This window comes from Dendrobium catenatum, unplaced genomic scaffold, assembly GCF_001605985.2.
Source record: "Dendrobium catenatum unplaced genomic scaffold, ASM160598v2 original_scaffold_72516, whole genome shotgun sequence".
NCBI lineage: Eukaryota > Viridiplantae > Streptophyta > Magnoliopsida > Asparagales > Orchidaceae > Dendrobium > Dendrobium catenatum.
Window position 1 is genome coordinate 103069 of NW_021390962.1, and position 8744 is coordinate 111812.

At 40.3% G+C, this 8744-nt stretch overlaps 1 pseudogene; it reads right to left on the bottom strand.

Moving 5' to 3' along the window:
• Positions 1-399: 399 nt before the first annotated feature.
• Positions 400-1009, bottom strand: LOC110111213 (annotated as a pseudogene).
• Positions 1010-8744: the final 7735 nt, after the last annotated feature.

The following is an 8744-nucleotide window of genomic DNA, read 5'->3' on the forward strand; positions in this document are numbered from 1 at the left end:
ACTAAAGTTTTCCTTAATACTAGCTTATCATAGTTTGTTACTACTAGCTTCTAGAATGTTCTCATTAGTTTATAAGTATGCAAGTATTGTAATAGGAAATGATGATTGATGTAACATTATATGATTTGAAGTTTTAGAAACTTGTTGTGTCTTTGTTCTCTAAATTGGTAAATCCCTTCTTTCATCCTCTTCATCCCATGATTATCTCCCCACATCATTTATTCTTCCTCTCATGTTGTCCTTCATCAATTTAGAAGCTGATTCGCAACTTTTTTTTCTTTTTACTCTACTGAATAAGCAGGAAATCAACTGTATATTTTTACAACTAAAACCATTTCAAAATAAAAGAACTAAAAGTATTAGCCAGACTAATTATTAAGTAAAACTCTTAGCACAACTCTAAGCACCGGCACTGACGGCTTCCCTGCCACCTTCCTCTGCTGCCACGGCAAGTTCAGGCTTGATCTCCTCCAGTTACTGGAGCAGCTCACGGACCTCTGGCCTCGTCGCTAGTGAGGGATCCACATAGTGCAACGCCAGCTTTCAGTGTATTCAGCAATTCGTCACCAGCATTCCTGGCCGCATCATTCACAATCGACGCCAACCACTGTGGCAAATCCGCCCCATTCACTGTATCTTCCGACCACTTCCTGGTGATTAGCTCAAGCATTATCACCCCAAGGCTATAAACATTTGTATTCGTGCTGGCCTTCTTCAGCTTGGAAAGCTCCAGTGCTCGGAAGCCGAGCGCTCCGGCGGTGGCGATGACGTTGGAATTGGTGGCTGCCGTCATTAGTCTTGAGACATCGTAGTCGGCAATCTTGGTTTTGTAATTGTCGTCTAGGAGGCTGTTGGAGCCGGTGAGGTTTCCATGGTTAATGTTTACGTTGTTATGGAGGTGGCTAAGACCTCTTACTGTTCCCATGGCTATGCTCATTCTTGTCGGCAAGTCAATGGGAGTGTCCGAGCCTCTAGAAAGGAGAAAAGCAGCAAGGCTTCCATTTGTCATGAAGTCAAAAAATAGAAGCTTCTCTCCTTTCGATCCCAAATAGTAAGTATAAGTACTGCAATAAATAATTAAATATATTTTCATGTACTCTTAGATGAGCTAGCAGCTTGTGATAGGTGTAGCTAAGTTGTAGCTTCTATATATAGCTTTTACTAGTTTGTAACATTACATAAAATAACATTGATTTCTAGTTCTTTGTTCTTTCTCCTGTTTCTTTCTTCTTTCCCATTTTCGGTTTCTTTATGGTATCAGAGCAGGTCGACAATGGAGGCATCGGTGATGTTAGAAAGCAAAGAGAGATCGTCCATGGAAGTACAAGAGGAGCCTCAGATCTTGTCTTTACTGAAGTTCGTAGTGACGAATATCAAAAATATCGCTCCCATTCACCTGGATGCAGACAACTATGCGATTTGGAAGACCCTGAATCTAACTAGGGTTCGCGGTGGTGGAATGAATATCTCCAGAAACGATTTTCAATTCCATACTTTTTTTTTTTCAGAAATAAGGGAATCAAACCATTTCTTCTGCAGTTTCTTGAAATCTCTAGCACTCACGGATTTCACAAGTTTCTTGATTCTTCTTTCTCTCCACCCGCTAAATCTATAACTCAAAATGATGGATCTTTCATTCCAAACCCCTCTTTCACCCAATGGCATCTCACCGACAACATTCTTGCCTCTGCCCTCTGCTCTACTATATCTGCTTCCATCCTACCTTACACTATTAATCTTGAGTCTACTGCTGCCATTTGGACTATTCTTGCTACCCGTTTTCAGTCCTCAAATAGATATAAGGTCATCCAACTCAAGAACACCCTTCGTAATATATCTCTCAAAAACCTTACTATGACTCAGTATCTCACCGAGATTAAGACTCTTGTTGATCAGATAGCCGTTGTTGGATCAACTGTAGACACTGAGGATAACATCCTCTATATCTTGAATGGTCTTCCCATTTCTTACTAACCATTCAAAACGGCCATAAGAATTATGCTCACTCCCATCACTCTTGATCAACTATATCCTCTTCTACTCAGTGAAGAGATTAATCTTGCTTCAAATGCTGTCCGAAATTCTGCCTCTCCTGATCCAGCGCTAGCTCTATATGCAAACCGTGGAAAATCTTGCAAGAACAGAGGTCGTAACTCCTCTGGGATGCCTACCTACAGTCGCTCATCAGCTGCTCAACAAACCATCTGCCAAATTTGCCTCAAGAAGAGGCACTCGACGACATCTTGTTGGCATCATTTAAATCCTCAATGCGTTCCCTCATCCAATAGCGTCTCCAACAAGGCTCTGGTGGCTAACTCTGATACTTCCTACAATAATTGGTTGCTTGACTCAGGCGCTACAACGCACTTAACCAATTCTTTGGATAATCTGTCTCTTTCCAAATCATATCAAGGCATAGACACAATTACAAATGGAGATGGCAGGACGGTAAATATAGCTCACACTAGGGCTGGCCTTCTGCCAACCCCATCTCGTAAGCTACTTCTATCTCAAATTTTACATACACCTGTTCTTCAGTTTAATATATTATCCATTTCTAAGCTAACTAACGACAATGATATTTCTATTATTTTTAATCCCTTGGGTTTGTCCTTAAGGATCTCAAGACGAAGAAAGTTCTTTTTCAAGGGACATGTATCAAGGGTCTATATCATATTCCGATCACTCCCTCCAAGGTTGACCATCAAGTGCTCTCAGCTACCAAAGTCAGCTCGCTAGTTTGGCATTCAAGATTAGGACACCCTCATGACCGAACATTATCTGCCATAGCTAATGTCAATCCTCACTTACATATAGCTTCTTTTACATCCAGTTTTATTACTTGTAAACATGCCAAAGTTCATAAACTTGTTTTTGACAAATCTACTAATCGTCATAAAACTTTACTTTCTTTAATTCATTCTGATGTTTGGGGTCCTGCCCCCGTTGTCTCTAGTTAAGGTTTTCATTATTATGTAATTTTTGTGGATGATTTTTGAGATTTACTTGGCTTTTCCCTATTAAACATAAATCTGAAGTTCCCACAGTTTTTATGAATTTTAAAAAGTAAATTGAGAATTGAATTTGTTAATCATACTCTAGTCCAATTTATTCTCCAATCTGGCATTATTCATCAAATATCATGTCCTTATAATCCTGAACATAACAGTGTTGCTGAGCGAAAACATCGGCACATCATAGAGACTATTAGAGCATTGCTCCACTCGGCTTCTGTTCCCTATCTTTATTGGCCTGATGCTGTTCTAACTTCAATCTATTTGATCAATCTAATATCTTATCCCGTGACATTTAACGTTTCCCCCTTTGAACTCCTTCATCACACTAAACCTACTTACAATCATCTTCGTGTGTTTGGGTGTGCTTGTTTTCCTTTAGCCCCACCACACACTCATCATAAAGTTCAACCAAAAGCCACTATGTGTGTGTTTCTTTGTTATTCTGACTCACATAAAGGTTATAGGTGTCTTAATCTTCATAGTCATAAAATCTTCAATTCACGCAACACTACTTTTGATGAAAATTACTTCCAAACCTTCATCTTCTCCCATCAAGTCTAGTTTAAATCTATCTCCCTTATTCCTTACTCCAACTTTTGTTCCCAACAAAATGCCGCAATCTTTACCTGATCTACCTGATCCCGAGGTTCTGGTTCATCCCTTACCAAGCCCTTCCTCTCTTCTTGCACCTATCCTCCCCGAACCTGCTATGCAAGACTCATCTAGGAGCAGCTGTCCCGAGCAGCCTCATCATCAGATGGTTACTTGCACAAAAATAGGGTCTCTCAAACCTCGAATCCGCATGAATTTATGTCATATTAATTCTAATGATAAAGTTCTTGCAGTACCTATAAACTTCACTGATGCCAACAAACTTCCAGCATGGCGACAAGCCATCGCTACGGAGTTCTGGGCATTACAAAAGCAAGGTACTTGGAGTCTTGTTTCACCTCCAAAAGATGTGTCCGTTATTGGCAGCAAGTGAAAATACAGGCTCAAGCTTCATTCTGACGGAACTGTGGCAAAGCATAAAGCACATCTTGTGGCTCTTGGTAATCATCAAGAATATGGCGTAGATTATACGGAAACTTTCAGCCCCGTGGTAAAACTTCCAACCATTAGGATACTCCTTACTATTGCCCTTCATAATGACTGGCAGGTGTAGCAACTTGATGTAGCCAATGCGTTTCTTCATGGTACCTTATTCGAAAAAGTCTACATGTCACAACCGAGGCGATTTGAAGACAAGGTGTATCCAGATCATGTATGTTGCCTTTAATAAAGCTATTTATGGGATCAAACAAGCCCCACACCAATGGTATAACACGTTCACTTCTTACTTAGTTTCTCTCGGATTCACTCATAGTAATGCCGATCCCTCCTTACTCATAGTTAATCAAAATATGATTCAAATATACTTTCTTATGTATGTTGACGACATACTTATAACCAGCAATACTCAAAGTGCTATAACATCAATTATTTCCAAACTTAATGATTGGTTTGATATGAAGCATCTCAGTAAGGCAAATGACTTTCTTGGTATCAAATTACTTATGCTAATAAGCAATATTTTTTATCTCAGCAACATTGCGCCTACAAATTACTTCAGCAAGCGCATCTCACCGACTGTAAGCCGCTGGCCAATCCCAACTGCACAAAACTGCCCAAAAATCTCTCCACTGACGCTATACTATCTAACCATAATCAATATAGAAAGCTCACTGGATCTCTCCAATACTTAACGATTACCAGGCCTGACATCGCATACAGTGTTAATCACCTCTCTCAGCACATGCACAATCCTCTTCCATTGCACATTTATTTACTAAAAAGATTTTTGCGATACAATAGAGGTACGATTCACTATGGTCTTCCTATTTCCAAATCTAACTTATGTCTCACCTCCTTTTCAGATGCTGACTGGGCTGGTGATCCCAATTCTCGCCGCTCCACGTGAGGGTATTGCTCATTTCTTGGCACAACTCTTCTCACGTGGTCTGTTAAAAAGCAACACACCATTGCACGATCATCCACCGAATCCGAATAACATGCTCTAGCAACTCTAACAACAGATATGTTATGGCTTCATCATCTTCTTTAAGATTTTGGTGCACCTCAACTCAATCCAACAATAAGGTATTGTGATAATACCTCTGCCATAGCATTGAAAAACAACCCTATTTTTCATGCTCAAACGAAGCATATTGAAATAGACCAAAAATTCATTCGTCATCATATTCAGGGCAATACAATTCAGCTGCTGCCTATTTCCACCATTGATCAAACCGCGGACATCTTCACCAAATCATTGTCTACACCAAGATTTCTACAACTCAGAGACAAACTTATGGTCACTCCGGATCCCTCAAATTGCAGGGACGTATAAGACTGCAATAAATAATTAAATATATTTTCTTGTACTCTTAGATGAGCTGGTAGCTTGTTATAGGTGTAGCTAATCTGCAGCTTCTATATATAACTTTTACTAGTTTGTAACTGAAGACGGAGAGAAAGATAAAACAGACATGAAGATGATTCGGCAAAGTAAAAGCTAATTTGAATTGTATTATATGTGTTGTGTATTACAGAGCTTGTCTATATATAGAGTTTTAGGTAAAGTGCCTTTACATGTGTACAACTGAGATTGGCTGATGCAGTTATGGTTTAATGGTGGATATTGAATTGGTTGCTTCTAGAATCATTGTCCATGTGTTGTTCGTTTGCAGGTTGAATTGTGTGTGTTGTTAGCCCCTCACAAACTAACGCCGAGGCCTGAGCCGTGAGTTTGGATCTCAAGAGAAGAAATCAAGAGGTGGATAAAGGCTTAGTAAGAATGTCTACCACCTGATCTATCGTCGAGATTGGAAGAACTGTTATATGCTTTGCTTGAAGATGATCCCTGATGAAGTGTACATCTACTTCAATGTGTTCTGTGCGGGAGTGAAACATAGGATTGTTTGCCAGAGCGATGGCAGACATGTTATCGCAGTAAATCTAAGTTGGCTCTGTTCAATGAATTTGAAAGTCGGAGAGGAGTCATCGGAGCTAGATGACATCTGATGTAGCTGTAGCTAAAGATCTGTATTCGGCCTTTGTAGAAGATCGGGCAACTGTTGTTTGTTTCTTCACAGTCCAGGAGATCAGTGTGTCACCAAGAAAGGAGCAGTACCGGAGATAGATCTACTAGTTGAGGGATCGGTGGCCCAGTCCGTGTCCGAGAAGGTACGAAGAGTTAAATTGGATTTAAGGATGGGAATGCCGAAGTGGCTGGTACCTTTAAGATAGCATAGAAGGCATTTAAGAAGGCTTAAGTGAAGTGGTTGTGGGTTGTGAAGATGTTGACTGAGAGTGTTAACAGCAAAGGAGATGTCTGGCCTTGTAATGGTTAAATATTGAAGTGAGCCCTTTAGCTGTCGATATGAGATGGGATCAGCGAAGTTTGGTAGAACAGGGCAGTTGACAGGTAGTTTTGTGAGAGACGGATTGGCTAGAGGTTTGCAGTGGAGTAAGCCAGCTTGTTGTAGAATAGCTCGAGTGTATTGAGTTTGTGTAAGAAACATGTGATTGTCGTTGTATGCTATATCAATGCCAATAAACAATGAGGTTTTTCCAAGATTTTGGATGGAGAAATTTTTGCTAAGATTTGAGATGACGTGGAGCAGGTGTTTGGAGTCATTTCCAGTGAAGAGTATATCGTCTACATATAGTAGAAGATAGGCGTGAGTTTCATTATGATGATAAGTGAAAAGGGAAGGATCGGCTTGGCTTTTGGTGAATTCTATAGATAGCAGAAATTTGGAAAAGGTGTGGAACCATTGGCGGGGAGCCTGTTTGAGACCATATATCAATTTTTGAAGAAGACAGACGTGGTTGGGTAGTTGGTTGTCTTCGAAACTGAGTGGCTGTTTCATATAGATTCTCTCATTGAGGGAACCATGTAGAAAATCGTTAGTGACATCGAGTTGATGAAGAGGCAAGCTGTTGTTGAATGCAACTGTAAGGAAGACCCGAAGACACGGGAATTTGGCGACGAGACTAAAGGTTTAAGTGTAGTTGAGTCCATACTCCTGGCGATGCCCTTGTGCTACTAAGAGGGATTAGTAGCGAGCAATTATGTCGTTAGGATTGGTTTGGTTTTGTATGTCCAGCGGGAGCCGAGAATCATATGATTAAGGGGAGCAGGAACTAGTGTCCACGTGCCTTGCTGTTGAAGGGCAAGAAATTCGGATGCCATGGCATTTGTGGCCTTTGTAGTTGGAAGCATATCCGAGAAAGACATAGGGAATGGATTTAGGAGCTAGTTTATGATGGGTGTGAGGGGGAAGAAGGGGAAAGCATTGATAGCCGAATACTTTGAGGTGTTTGTATGAGGGTAATTTTTGAAACAGTATATGGTGAGGAGATTTGTTGTGAGTGATTGTCGAAGGCATAATGTTAATGAGGAAGACAACAGTGAATATGACGTCCAGCCATAGCTTGAATATAATATTGGCTGACTGAATGAGAGCTCTCATCGTTTTAATTATATGGCGATGTTTCCTTTCCGCTAGTCCATTTTGCTTAGGAGTATAGGGACAACTTTGTTCACAGCTTATGCCGTGTGATTTTAGATAGTTTTGAATTGTATGATTAGTGAATTATGTCCCTCCGTCACTCCTTAAGCATTTGATTTTGCATGAAAATTGTGTTTCAATCATTTGTGGAAGTTACGAAATGTGCAGAAGACATCAAAATTTTTTTTTTTAAGAAAATACACCCATGTGTATCTAGTTGCATCATCAACAAATATGATGTAATATAGAAAATCTTGAGTAGAAGTAATTGGGGCTGGTCCCCAAACATCTGTGTGTATCAACTCAAACTTTTTGTATTGATGATTAAAAGATATTGTGAAAGATAGTTTATGACCTTTTGAGGTCTTACACGCTATGCAAGAAAATAGAAAATACGGAATCTGAAGATAACTATTTTGTTTCGAAATTGTAGCTAGCACTTGAGTATGAGGATGTCCAAATTGATGACGCCACCGGAAGGCTGATGATTGTGTTGCTGTGAGAGCTGCTTGATGAGAGGTAGATGACGATGTTGCTGAGACTGGATATATGCTATTACGACATTTTCCCGATGGTAGGATCAGATTTGTCTTCGGATCCTTGATGAGAAAACTAGAGCAGTCAAAGCAGATTGTGAAATTATTATCATTAGCTAAGTTAGATACTGAGAGAAGATTATGAGATAGCTTGGGAATATGAAGAAATTGAGGAAGAGTTAGCATACGGGATGGTGTGGGAAGAAGTCCATGACCAGTTTGAGTGATGGGTAGATTGCGACCGTCCCCGATCGAGATGCTGTCTGAGCCAAAGTCATCCTTAATGTAGCTTAGATTGTCCAGATTGTTTGTCATGTGCGTTGATGCACTGGAGCCCAGGATCCAGTCTGCTGTGGTGCCGGTGTTGGAGATGTTAAGAGCTATTTGTTGCGTGTTTGGGGTCTGATATTGAAGATTCATCTTATGCCAGCATTGCTAAGCTGAGTGTCCTCATTTGCTGTAGATTTGACAGATGATTGGAGGTCTGTTTAATGATCTTCCTTCGAAGTTGTTGTTCCTGTCGTGACCTCTTGATCGTCCTCATCCTCGACTTGAATATAGAGCTGCATGAGGATTAGTAGTGGCATTAAGATGAAGAGAATTAGCGGTGATATTAATTTCTTCACTAATGAGCA